Here is a 14,246-nt window from a genome sequence, read left to right as displayed (position 1 = left end):
CCCCAGGAAGCGGGCGCACCAGGACTGCTGATTCCCTGGGAGAGCCGCCCTGCCCGCCCAGGGGCTTACTCGGGGGGAATCCCCGCCCACCTTGTCATTCCTGCAGGGAATCCCCGCCCCCTGGGCCTGTCACTCCGGGAAGGTAGTTCCCGCCCCTCGACTCCAGCGGAGGGAAGGAATCCCCGCCCATCCTGGAGGCTCGGAGCATCCCCTGCGCGGCGCAGCGAGCAGCTCACTCCCAGTGCCAGTGCGTACTGGCGGCGGGCGGTGGAACGCGGCGAGGCGGCTGCTGCCGGCGCCCCCCGAGCGCCGGGGCCGATCGGAAGACGCTCGGGATCGCGCCTCCCGCCGCAACCGGCGAACCCCTGCGGCGCGGCAGCTCCCCGCAGGCGCAGCGGCGGCACTGGTGTGGCAGGGGCGGCGGTAGCTACGCGGGCACCGCCGGGCGGCGCCTGGGTCTGGACGCGCCAGGAGCGGCTCGAGCCTCTGCCGACTCACGAGCAGGTGAAGCGAGCGGGCGCTGCGGCCGCGACGGGGTGGGGTGAGGTGGGGGCTTCGGGTGGGCTCTCGGGGAAGCGGAGCCGGGTAACCCCAAGACAGTGTGCGCCGGAGAAAGTTCAGTGGCAATCGGGTACGGGAATCCCGGTCCAAGCAAAGGGGTGAGTGAGGGCACCCAAGTGGGTGCCCACGTTAGGTGGCGCAAACTCCTCTTCCATCTGGTGGGAGGTAAGCGGGACACAGTGGAGGAGAGGGATGGACCCAGAGGGACGGAGGCAGCCGGATAACCGCAGGCGCACTGCTTGGGACACCTAAAACCGGTCAAGAGCCCTTATCCCACTGTGTTGGCTGGTCTCTCTACCCTAATCCGTTACTGTCTGAAGGACCATCGTCCCGCGCTTTATTTCTTGCTACCCTCACATCCCCCCTACCTCCATGGCCCACTAAGCGTGGCGAGAAAGAGTGGGCATGAAGAGCAAGGACATCTTTGGGGTGATAACGGCATCTGCCAGAGAGAGGAGGGATGTTCCAGTAGGCAAAGTATCCCTCCCCCCTCCGAAGTCTCCCCAACACACACACCATGAAGCTCAGAGTGAATTGAGTTGGGGGGGTGGATCTAGGACCGCAGACAGAGTTTGCCAGAAGCCTGCCCTCGGCAGTCCTACTCTGTGCATAGTTCTTGATAAGGAACACTGGACTCAAACCAGGTCTGACATATGTGGTGGCAGACACTGGAAAGAGACACCCAGACACCGGAGCATGTCAGAGGTTGGGCATTGTCGGAGGCTTGAGCTGGGTCTTGCCTCTTCCATGTGTTTAGCTTGACAAGTCACGATGAAGCTCCGGAATAGGTAAGTGGTTGCTGAGTGGCCGAAGAAGGTGAGCTTCTATTGCGGACACACCCCTGGATCTTGGGGCGCCTTCTGGGGAGGGAGTGTCCTCCCACCCTCATCTCTGCTCCTGGCTTGGGCTTTAGGTCCCCACGGTTCCCACTGGGTCAGCCTTTTCTGGGCTGTGACTTCTGGGTGGGAGCCAGGTAGGTAGAGGCTGGCAGGTGCGGTGTGGGAGGGCGGCTTGTGCAGGCGGAATAAAATGTCTCAGAGCACACCCCTGGCTGTGGGTGGCTGTGCTGGCTACATGAGTTTCTTCTTCCATTGGGATGGGCCAAGAACTGCTGCTGCTGCTGCTGCTGCTGCTACTATAAAAGCCACACCATGGTGTGGGCTCGGGTGGCATGTGACAGGGTAGAAGAAGCAGGGTGGTAGGTCTTGGGAGAAGAATCAAAACGGTGTGAAGTGTATAGGTGCATCTCCCTTGACATAGTTAATAAGCGCCTGGAAAAAACATCGAATCACGCTTTAAATCTATCATTGAAATTGATTTTGGATGCGCTTATAGCAGTTTACTATTTAAGGAAGCATAGGATAATTCCTCTATTCATTTCTATCATTTTGGAGCACCTGTGGTTTGCTGGGCCCTGAGTTTCCAGGAGATGTGTGTAGAGGAATGAGACTCGCTCTATCCCTGCTGTGAACATTTTGGTGTAGCAGGAGACAGATACCTCGACAGTGATGGGCAGTTATGACGCAAGCTGGTGCCCTTCTGATCTGTAGTAAGTCCCCTATGTTTAGTGGGTGACGGATTGAAGGGGTAATTGCATGAATAATTCAAGTGTGTTCCAAATGAGACATCTCAGGGATCTGGAGGAGAAAAAGGCCCCCCTTTCCCTCATGGGGATCTGAAAGCCTCGCGGAGGGCCACCTAGGTGTGTGGTTGACCCTGTCTCCAGATTCTGCCATAGCAGAAGAGGCTGAGCTCCGCCCCACAGGAATCTAGTTCTCCAGACAGTTGGGGAATGTTTGGGATTTTTGAGCAAGGGTCTGCCCTGATCAGGTGTGGGCTCTTGGGCAATCTCTTGCAGAAAGAACTGAGCTGGGGAGAGAGGAGAGGCGGCAAGTTGCTGTGCGGTGGGGGGGGGGGGGGGGGGGGGGGGGGAGGCAGCGTGGTCCTGAGCTGGCGGCTGGAAGCTTATGAGGAAGGAAGGAGAGTCATCAGCCGTGGGCTTGAAGTGCGGGCATGGGTGGGATTTAGCAAGCAGAAACAAAGGCCGCCTGCAGGTTCTAAGAGCGAGAAGGTGAGGTAAATGAGGGAGTTTGGGTTTCTACCATTCGACAAGGCAGCAATCTGGAGAAATCCTCCCGGACTTTGTGTGTGTGTGTGTGTGTGTGTGTGTGTGTGTGTGTGTGTCCGTGTGTATGTGTGTGTCTGTCTGTCTGTAGATACGTGTGGGTGAGCATCTGTGGGTGTGTGGCATGGCTCATGTGGGGAAGTGAGAGGACAATTTTGTGGAGACTGTTCTCTCCTTTCACTTTGGGTCCCAGGGTCTAGGTAGACAGACTTGCATAGCAAGTACCTTTACCAACCGAACCACCCAGCCCGCCCCCAGCCTTCTTTTTCTCACTATTTGTTGCAAAACTTGTCAAGGCCCTGGGGACTTATGGGATAAATAGTTCAAACCTTAACTGTCTGCCTAGATTTCTCTCTTGCCACATTACCCAGCACACATGTGTGCACACATGCACACACACACATACACACATGACAGACAGATACAAACACACGTCACACACGCGACACATACAGTTACATAAGACAGACACGCGCACACACATGTGCAAGAGTCAAGGAATAGTCTTCCTTAACACCTATGCTCTTTGCCTTACAAAGCCATTTCCCCTGGGCGGTGAATTCTAGATTAATATTCTTTCTTCTCTGGTGGTCCAGACAAACTTCCTCTTCATCAAGATCCAGTTACGGGGCCGCATCTGTGACTCTGCCACCGTTCTCCCAGGAGACCTTGTGCTGCTTTCTTTGCTGCCCACTCTAGAGAGCCTGAGGACCTGCCCATCAGGCTGCCCTGTCTCTCTAGGGCAGTGGTTCTCAACCCACAGGGGTCAGATGTCAGACATCCTGGACATCAGATATTTACATTACAATTCATAAGAGTGGAAAAATTATGGTTATGAAATAGCAGCAAAATAATTTTATGGTTTGGGTCACCACAACACGAGGTATTATATTAAAAGTTCTCAGCAGTAGGAAGGTTGAGAACCACCGCTCTAGGACCTTATTGTATACTTATGCCCACATGAGCCTTGGGACAGTGGCCTCAGTCTAGACAAAAAGAGTCAAGGGGGAACTGCCCCAGGCTGATGGCACTCTGGGATCTCTAAACCCTGAGAGGGAGCGCTTAGTGGGCTGGCAATGGAATAAGACTATTAACCTAGATCACATGAAGCTAGTGCGTCATACCTTGGTGGAGAGGCATCGCCATCTAAAGGTAGCCCTAGGCCTGGGTACATCAACCACAAGGGGAAAAGCTATCTCAAAGAAGAACTGTCCCCCTCCCCCCCCACCACCACCCACCCACTGGCCCCAAAGGTCACAGCCAAACTCAAGAGGAGGCTGAACCTCTGAGAGACTTTCTTCTGTCTTCGGGAATGTCCCCTGAGTGCCCAGCAGGAGGCTGAGCTCATCATGACGTAGGAAGAGCCAGGCTGGCCCTCAGGGGTGTGGGGGTGGGGCAGAGACAGGCAGTGAAGCTGGTGCACAGAGAGTTGAAGAGGTAAGGCCACTGGAAGAGACTGAGAACAATCTAAAGCAGAGGCTCTCAACATGTTGGTTGTGACCCCTTTAGGGGGTCAAATGACCCTTTAACAGGGGTCTCCTAAAACCATTGGAAAACACAGATAGTTGCATTGCAGCTCATAACAGTAACAAGATTACAGTTATGAAGCAGCAACAAAAATAATTTTATTGTTGGGGGTCACCACAACATGAGGAACTGTATTAAAGGGTCGCAGCATTAGGAAGGTTGAGAACCACTGCTCCAAAGAATGGTCACTGAGCCAGCTTACAAAAGAGCATGACTGAAAAGAGCGAAAACAGGCCTCCTGAGCACCAGCTACGCTGTGGAGTGTTTGGAGAAGGTAGTGGTACCTGAAGGAAAGTGTTTTGAGGAATGAGTCCCAGTTTCCCCTTCCCAGAACCTGTTTGGCAAGCAACAGAAAAGTAGGAGAAAACAGAAAATCCAAAGAAGGGGTGTCTGAGAGGGATGAGGTTGGGGACAATCAAGAAAAGGTACAGGGGAAAAAAGGCTGCCTTCTGCCTTCTCATAAGAAGGAAGACAGAGGTTGGGAGCACACTGGAGAGAGGAGCCTACAGTGCCACACCCCGGGGATCACAGACTCAAGTCTTCTTGGTAATCTGGGAGTGCTCGGCTGAGAACTCCTCCTTAGGCTGGGGGCTTGGAAGGAAGACCCTGCAGGGTCACTGCTCACCCTGAGTGGTGAGTTTGGTTCTCTATGAGGTTGCTAAGAGGAAGAAGAAGGATTCCTGGACTGGAGGAGACTTGGCTGGAATTTAGGCAACGCGGAGAATTTCTTGATGACCGGGTCATTGGAATTTCCGAGTAGCTACTTCACAGCTGTTTTTAAGAGATATACAAAGAGGTGCTGAGGTGTGGAAGTTCCCAGATGACTGCCTCCAGTGTGCAGTAGGCCCTTGGAACAGCTGGATGAGAAGGGAATACATCTCTTACTTCCCCGTTCCCATTGAGTATAGTTGGGGGAACATTAGAGAAGGTTTGACCATGCAGGCTTGGAGGAAGAGCCTTGGATTGCTCTGCCCCGCCTGCCCTTGCTGTTCTTACATGAAAACCCCTGGGTTTTATCTATTGGCCTACAGTAGTGGCTCCACCTTCATCTGACGTCCCTCTTAGGCAAAGGTCCAGTTTCTGGGCTCATCAGGATGATCTGCCCTGTCCCCCTGTGATCTGGAGAGGGACCATATCTCATCCCTTCCAGGTCCTGTCTTTGTGAAAGTTGAGGCCTGGGAAAGAGAGAGCAGTGGCTCCATCCCTCAGCCAGAGTTAGAGCTGCAGCAGACCCTTGCTTTATCCGAAGACTCTTGTCAAATTCAAAGCAATTGAGTCTGATGCAACAGGCGAAAAAGGAAGCATTGTACCCACTCGGTTTTATTAATGGACCTTTGATTGCACACAGAAAAATGAAGGAAATATTCTTAGTTACTAGTGAAGAAGAGGAGAAATGGAGCACCTCTCTTTATGTCCTAAACACGCAATGGATATATACTGAGCTAAATTAACTTGAGGAGAAATAGAAGTCTAGAATGCGGTTCTCCCTTTCTTCATTTTCCAAGTGGCTGGTTCATGCCTGGATCACGCTGTCCTTTGGGCTTATGCATTGGTTGCATGTAAAAAGACAGATACCTTAAGACATTTAAAACTTGGAAATCCCTCATATTGGTGAAATGGGGAAGGGGTAGAGTTTGTCTCTGGGTAGATAGACATTGGAAGCCAGGCAGGCCATGTGATTCAGCCTGATTGTGAACTGAAGGGTTCTATATTCTGTTGACAAATGTGTTTGACAGAATACCATGTGTTTACAGCCTGACTTTACTCAATGGTTGCAGCTGTCCCTTGTGCTGTGACAAGGCCAAGGGACTAGTTTGCTGAGGGGCAGGTGTGCGGACAAGACGTCTGTATCTGCTCAGACTCTGTCACTCACCTGGGGGCCATCTCTCTCTCAGATGTCAGATGACACCCTTGCCACCTGACTCAGTCCCTGTCACATCCGGTCCTGGCTGTTCCATGCTTTTCCTACCTATTTGAATGCATTGTGAGCAAGTGACTGGCTAGAAACTTACAGAGAACAAAAACCTTAAGGTTCTTAACTCTTTCTGACACAACCTAATGAAACCAGACAGCAGCAAACATCTGGCCCATGTTCAAATCATCATTAGGGGATTTTTTTCCCCCTGTGACTCAAAAGTACTCTTACAACTTGGCGGTTTGGGGGAAGCAGGGATGGGGAACTTCTGTGTACAATCTGGATTTATTTCACACAGAGGATTATTTTAAATTTTGGATGAAATAATAGTAAGAAAGTGGAAAGATTTGTCAGAAGCAGCTGGGTCCCTCCAGGAGGATAAGAAGGAGTCGAAAACTGGGCAAATCCTAGAACAGGGTAATCTACTCCTTTGCCTGCAGGTTGAAGTCAATTGAGGCCTTACCCAATAGGACCTGTGCTGGTTTAACAGTTTCTGGGCAGAGAGACCACTGTGGTTTATTTGTCCTTTGCAGAATGATGCCCCAGACAGGGTTCTCCGAGGTGTTTTGCAGGAGTGGAAATGGATTTGAGCAGCTCTGTTCCTGGGACACTTATCACTCTTATCAACACTTGGGCACCTCTAGTACTTGACTTTGTAAGGACTAGTTTCACTCTGTTATCTCAACCAAATCATCCACTTTAAAGCATGCAGCCCCTGTTGTCCTGGCCTCAAAAGAGTGCTTGTCCTGCCTGGCTAAAAATAAAGATGCCATTCAGATCATGCCACAGGGGATTCCTACTGTGAGCAGGGGCATACTCAGTGCTGTGTAAACCCAAGGTCAGTTCCTGGCTGGCACCTGCCGGCTAAGGCAGTGGGAGTTGAGCTGGGAGGAGGGGTGAGCAAGAGGGCAATTTTGGACGCTGTTGTTCTCAGTAGGGGACGGAAGTCAGGGATCTGGGCTTCTGTGCAGGGGTGGTTTCTGGGCACCAGGAGGAAGCTGGTGGGATGGGTCAGGGATTCTGGGAGCTTTGGCTTCCTGGGAACATGCCTGGGGCTACAGTTGCCCCAGGAGACGTAGGAATTCCTCAACAGGGAGACAGAATAAACAGCAACTCCCCACTCTTCACCAAAGGCCAGCTGGGTTCATCCTGTTTAAATATGCTAGGTTATTACTGTAATTCTGATAGTCTATTCCCCTCTCTTCCTGCAGAGAGTTATAGTGTCTTTTAACTGGAATGACTTTGACTGAAATATACGTGTTTGAACACCCAATAATGCTGCCTCCCTTGAGGAGCTCCAGTGATGTGGCCCCCAGAAGTGTCATCACAACCTGACCCCTCTGTATAGGAAGCAGTAGGGGGCTCATCATATGACTCAGGTTTACACATGGGTGAACACAGGCAATCTCAATCTCTTCTCAAGTGTTCCGGCATTGCTCTTTCTACACCCAAGACGATGCAAATGGAGCCAAGGTTAATGAAATAAGATAGCAATAAACTCTGTTTGTGTGTGTTGGCCAACAGACACTTATAAAATGTCGGATTTCAGCTGTGTGTCAGACCATTCCCGAAACCCTGTTGCCTGCCCTATTTGGCACAGCGTATTTTATAGAGATTTGGGTAAAACTAGATTGAGCTATATGGGTCTCCTGGTGAGGAAATTAACTTTCAAGGCTAAAGCAGCCATGCAGATACTATTACAAATCACTCAGCATACCAAATTGGCATGGCTCCCTCCCACAGTTTCCCCTAAACTGCTCTCCACCCCCACGCTGCCCTGGTCATTGTGATTCCCAATATCATTAGGCTAAGAGAAGAGACAGCTGTGCCCAGAAAATAAGCTCCGAGTGTCCTCATCAGAAAGGGTTCTCGTGAGAGCTGGCCGTGAGAGGCGTGAAGAGAGGAATGTTCCGGAAAGGATTGGCTTCGCCCTCTCTCTGAGTCTAGTGCTGATCCTGGAAACCCTAAGCAGGTGTAAAGCTGATTGACTGTTGGATTGGTGATTGTGGTGACAGCAATGTCGGGCACCAGGGAGGTATCCTTGGTACCTGAAGCGCTCGTCCACCGTCTGGTCCCTCGCCTGCCCGGTTTCCTGAGCACTGTCCTTACCTTGAGCATGAGCCTATCTTCAGATGAGCTGTCATTGTCCCTTGCTCTCCAGGATTCAGCACAATGGTGAGTGTGTGGTCAAAATTAAGATGCTTCTAATGTTCCTCTTTGGCAAGCACTATTCTGAACACTTTACACATTTCAACTCATTCAAGTCATAATAATCCAGTGACGTGTAGCCTTTTATTGGTCTTAGGGATGCCAAAACAAATTAACACAAGCCCGGTGGCTGAAAGCAACAGAGATGCATTTTCTCCTGGTTCTGGGAGTCAGAAGTCTGAGGTCAAGCTCTTTGGCAGGTCCGTGTTCTCTCCAAATGGTTCAGGGGGGAAAACATGGCTCACCTCCTCCAGCTTCTGGTGTCTGTTGACATTCCTTAAGGCTGTGTCACTCCGCTCTCTGCCGCTGTCATCACACGACCGTCTCCTCTTGTGTGTGTGTGTGTGTGCGCACGCACGTGTGTGTGATGTGTGTGTCCTTTCACGATGGCATGATTCCACTTTGTGTCTTTTCTAAGGACATTTGAGGTTAAATTTGGTGACAAGCAGATTGTCTTAGTTGGGATTCTTTAGAGGAACAGCACCGATGGGATTGAAAATCTATTAAAATGGGTGTTTATTAGACTGGCTTATACACCACCATAGTCTAGTAGTCCAGCGATGGTGTCTTCACATTGGAGAGGTGATTGAGAACCAGTGACTACTCAGTCCATAGCATGCAGCCAAAACACTCACATACATACAATAATAAAATTTAGAAAGATAATCTTTAAAACACAGTTCAAGTCATGTCACTTCCTAAGTTTAGACTTAAGATTTACTCAGTGTGATTTGAGCATGATGTGCGTCCCTTGGGCAGACCCATATCTCCTGTGACTGTTACCACCCATTGTCCTACCTCTGTGCCTGACGCACTGTCCTTTCAGTTCTCGAACCTACCATGTCCCATCATGCACTGGGGCTCTTCCGCTTTTCAGAACGCTTCCCCCAAGAGCACCACAAACTGGTCATATAAAATGGAACCTTCTGGGGCTCCATAACGTGATTAACATGATTCCTGTTTGAAATAGAGCCTTGATTTGTTGGCTTATTTTCTGTATCACCTCTTGGAATATGAACATCATTAAAGCAAAGACCTTATTTTGTTCCTGCTATGCACTAGTTTCTGCTGGTTGGAGTTGTCTTTCCACCTCTAGCTCATTGGCAACTGTGGAACCGTTGTACACTTCACTGTTCTCAGACACCCCGATTTCACAGAGTGTATCAGGGGATACAGTCTCAGAAAGGTTAAGTGACAACCTCATGCCCTCTTCATTTGAGTCCAGATCTCTGTGCCTCCTAAACCAGAGCCCTCAGCCATATTCTACAAGGAATCTCTGAGAAGCAGGAATGGCCCAGGATCCTGGCAGTCCCTACAGACTTCTGAGTCTTCTAAAAGTTCATTTCCTTCTCACAGATGGTTAATACGTCGGGAAGAAATCTCAGTCGCAGAATCTCGGAGAAGTTGGCCTAGAATTGAAGCCTGAGACGCCAAGAAGTTAATTTTGCTTTCTCTCCCCTTTGGGCTTAAGACTTTCTCTGATCCATCTTGAGATTTGATGGGTTAAATGGTCTTCCTTGAATCCTCATAGGGAAGGTAGAGATGACCAGGTCCAATTCTTATAGCCAACAGTGTTGAGCATCCATGTCCTGAGTTCATGAATAGGGAAGGATCTAGAAAACTCAGTGTGTGAGGAGCATTGGCATATGGCTATTCCTGTTTCTCAGAGGCTCTGTGTAGAACATGACTGAGAGCTTGGGCTTAGGAGATAGAACTGATTTGGAAGAATCCTGGAGGTCTTTGTTAGTCTTGTTTTCCTTACATATGAGAATTTTTTCTGTACTTTTTGGGTTTTGTGGCCCCTCCATCTCTTTCACGATGATGGAGTCCTTGGGTAACTACATAGACTTTGTCTGTAGGTTGGTAGACAACCTACTCCATTGAATCTTGCTAAAAGGCTGGTCCCTCTGTCATCAGCTTTGGGCAACTCATGGGAGAAGCCAAGAACAAGGTCTTGCCAGGAAAGAAAGCAGCTACTTGCACCCCTTTGTTGTTGACTCAATCTTCGCTTCTCTGTTTTCTTTCTTTTTTTCCCTCCCTCCTCCCTTCCCTCTCTCCTTTCTTCACTCCCCCTTCCTTTTCAGAATCTTGCCATACTGGTCAAGCTGGTCTTGAACTCTTAGGCTCCAGTGATCTTTGCCTCAGCCTACTGAGTAGTTAGGACAACAGGCTTGACCCACTGTGCTCAGTTTAAACATCTTTAAAAAATAAGGCCAACCTTGAAAATTACATCAGCATGCTCATAAGTAAACATCCAGATTTGGGGGAGGAAAAAAAAACCCACTCTTTCAGGCCAATAGTAATTGTAATTGAGAGTATGTCCAATCCCCACAAGTGTTGGTTGGCCTTCCCTCATGGAGAGGGCTACCGCAGCTGATCAGCACTGCTGGCAGACGTAGCTGCTTTCCCGCAGGAAGGCAGAACCCTGGGTATTTGATACAGCATGCACTCCACCTCGGCGGTCGTGAGTGAGGTTTGCTATGGTAACCAGAACTTGCCTGAGGGTTGTGCATGTGAAGTGCCACTCATTGGTAGTACCCTTTATTTTTAGCAGCTACCAAAGAGGAGCTGCTGCTCATTGTCCCTGGTAACAGGCAGGTGGGTAGTCACAATGGAGCCAGGATGAATTTTCTGTGCTGTTCTGTGTGGAACGTTACCACCCACCACCGTTCTCAGTTATTGGTTCCTGGTGTGCTCCTGGGATTCCATTGGTTCCGATCCTCGCCGGAACCTGCACGCGAAGACAGTTGGACGTACTATTTTTTAATAACACGCTCAGCTGCTGTTCCCCATCTTCGTCTTGGCACAGCATGCCCACGTTGTAACAGTGGTGGTCCTGTAGCTAGGAGGTGGGTAGCTGCCCGTAAAAATCACGGAGAGCTGAAAGCACAGCAAACATTTGGAGGAGGTAGTATTTTTCCTCTCAACAGGATGCTCAGTTTTCTCTTAGGGCTTATACTCTGCCCTTGATGCCCTCAAACTTGTTCTCCTTTCTTTTTCCCACTCAGCTAATATTTATTTAACACATGCCACATAAAGAAGTGATACACATGCCTCCCATTCTGTCTATGGGGCAAAAATCAATGAAATTCCGATTTCTTTGAACTACCGACTCTATCAAAGTGCTCAGCATTCTCGGAAGACTAACAGGAGAGATGGGGGCTGCTTGGCTGGCCCTTCCCTTTCAGCCTGTACTCACTCCCTGGACCATCACTTCATCTGATCCTTTACTAGAACCACCAGCTTCCTGTGTCTTCTCTTCTCCTTGACTTTCTATGTCAAGTCAGCTGAGCCTCCTGTTTTCCTGCCCTTGCATGCTGCTGGGTCTAGGGAGAGAAGAATTGAGAAAACACCGCTTTGGGAACATAGTAGGCCTGCAAACCTGTATGCCCAGCACTTGGGAGAAGGAGACAGGAAAATGAGGCAGGTTCGAGGTTATCCTCAGCTACTGAGTTGAGATTGAGACTGACCTTCATTGCATGAGACCCTGTCTTAAAAAACCAAAAGACCACAGCGAGCCCCGAAACCCCATTTTCTGGAGACTTGAAGCTGGCTGGCATCCTTCTGGGTAGGGGCCGTGAAGATGGCTCAGTGGGTAAAGTGTTTACTATGCAAATAAGAGGACCTGAGTTCGAACTCTCAGTGCCCATGTAAAGACCAAGTGTAACTGTGAGTGCCTTAACCCCAACACTGTGTGAGCAGAAACAGAAGGGTCCCTGGGGCTTACTGGCCATCCAGTTTAGCAAAAATGATGGTTTCTAGGTTCAGAGGAGACCTTCTCTCAAATACTAAGGTTCAGATTGATAAAGAATTTTCCATGTGTACCCCTACACACAAGCAGATCCTCCTTGGCATCCTGTTTTACATATCTAGAGCTCAGTGGACCCACGTGGTTTGGCTGGAGTGTAAACTAAAGTGGAGATGGTCTTGGTGTCATCATTGGTCAAAGAGTAGAGTGGAAGGCTCATCGAAACTGTGACCGTAGGACCAGTGAGATGACTTAGCAGCAAAGGCACTTGCCACCAAGGCTCACAGCCTGAGTTTGGTTCCCAGAACCCACAGGATGAAAAGAGAGGACTGACCCCTACAGACCATGCTCTGGTTTCCACAGGCATGCCATGACACACTGATGGCTATACATTCACACGCATGTGCACACACACACACACACACACTCTCTCTCTCTCTCTAAATGAAATGAAGAAAACAAATCCCTAGACTATTTGCATGGTGTTGCTGAGACTCGAGCGCTCGCTGATCCTGGGCTGTAATAACATTCATTCTTCATGAAGCTTCTCTATAAAAGAATGAAATTAGTGTTTCATGTCTAGGGCGGAAGAGAAGAAATGGGACATAGCTCACACCTGAGCCAGGGAGATGCTATAGCCATCAGATAGTCCAGATCGGCTGACGAACCTTCTGATGAAACCTGAAGAGTCATGCTGCCACTAACTGTTCCTTTTCAAGTGGGAAGAGTCCCATTTTGCATATAATTTTAGATGATTTCCTGAATAGTGATGTAATATGTGCAAAATTCTGCTTATGTGGTCAATAAATCAAGTATCTATTTGAGACCTACCATGTGTGAGCCCCTTTGATTACAATAAGACAAACATCCCATAGACTGAGTCCAGATGAGCTTGTATTCGCTCCTTGATCCACACTTCCAGCTGCTTATAATCTTCTCTTCTGAAGGTTGCCAATGATGCCACATTTGCTAACTCCTAAGATAACTTCTGACCCTGCCCTGGATCCCTCGAAACATTTGACATTATCAGTCTATTCTCTGCTCTCCTTGAGGTACTTCCTGCTTCTGAATGGCACATTTTGTAGGCGTTCCTCTTTGATCCCCACATCAGCGTTCTTTTTCATTTTCAAGGCTGCCTCCTTACTCCACCCCTATCCCTCTTACAGTGCTGACGAGCCCAAGATTGAGCATTTGGATTTTCTGCCTTTCTGTGTTGTCTCTCATTCTATGGCTCCAAATGCCAGCCAGAAGTCAAGAGTGCTCACCAACATACCGCCACGTTGTACTGCTCCCATATGTAACTACTTACCTGATCCATATGGTTCATCCTCTTCTCCCTCTTCTTTTCTCCGCTCTTTGCTCCCCTTTCCTTTCTCCCTCTCTTTTTGTCTTCCTCGAGGTGGTCTCATGTAACCTAGGCTGGCCTGATTTTGAACTATTGGTCCTCCTATTTCTACCTTTTCTGGACTAGGATTACAGGTGTGTGCCACTATGTCTGTTGTACGCGGCGCTAGGAGCTTTGTGTATCCTAAAAGCACTCTGCCAGCTGAGCTGTATTCCCAGACCTCTTTTCCACCTCCCTCCCTCCCCCCTCCCTCCCTGTCTGCCTGCCTTCCTTTCTTCCTTCCTTCCTTCCTTCCTTCCTTCCTTCCTTCCTTCCTTCCCCCCTCCCTCCTTCTTTTTGACACATAGCCCTGGCTGGCCTCAAATTCATGATTCCCCTGCCTCATACTGAAATTACAGATATGCCACCATACTCAGCTCAGATGATACGTCTCCACTTGGTCCTTTATGATATACCTGGAGCCTAACCATTTCTCGACCCTTCTCTCATTCAAGCTTTCCTTATCTCCCCACTGGGTATTTTAGGAGATTCCCAATGGCTCCTTTCCCCTTGTAGTTTGTTCTCAGTGAGCATCCAGAATTATTCTAGTAAAATACCAATCATTTCATGTCACTTCTGTATATAGATCTTCCCAGTAAATTCCCATCAAACTCAGAGTAAAAGCCTGCTCATTGCATAGGCACCAGGCCCTTGCTGGTGCTCCCTGGCCCTGGTCTTCCCCTCTCGACTACATCTGTTAACTCTTCCTGCTGGCTCTAGCCACCTTTGAAGTATTCTCCCTTAGGATTATGATGCCATTCCCTCCAGAATGTTCTTC

At 49.3% G+C, this 14,246-nt stretch overlaps 1 protein-coding gene across 1 annotated transcript in view; it reads left to right on the top strand.

Annotated features, from left to right (window-relative positions):
- Window positions 1–207: 207 nt before the first annotated feature.
- Pdzd2 (PDZ domain containing 2) overlaps window positions 208–14,246 on the top strand; it is a 336,232-nt gene continuing 322,193 nt past the window's right edge. The window contains exon 1 of the mRNA XM_050139075.1: window positions 208–504. The gene's annotated coding sequence lies outside the window, so the exon portion shown is untranslated. The remainder of the gene's footprint in view (window positions 505–14,246) is intronic.

This window comes from Alexandromys fortis, unplaced genomic scaffold (genome assembly GCF_014885135.2).
Source record: "Alexandromys fortis isolate MF-2015 unplaced genomic scaffold, M_Fortis_MF-2015_v1.1 scaffold_37, whole genome shotgun sequence".
Classification (NCBI taxonomy): domain Eukaryota; kingdom Metazoa; phylum Chordata; class Mammalia; order Rodentia; family Cricetidae; genus Alexandromys; species Alexandromys fortis.
This window is presented reverse-complemented; position numbering and strand designations above follow the sequence as displayed.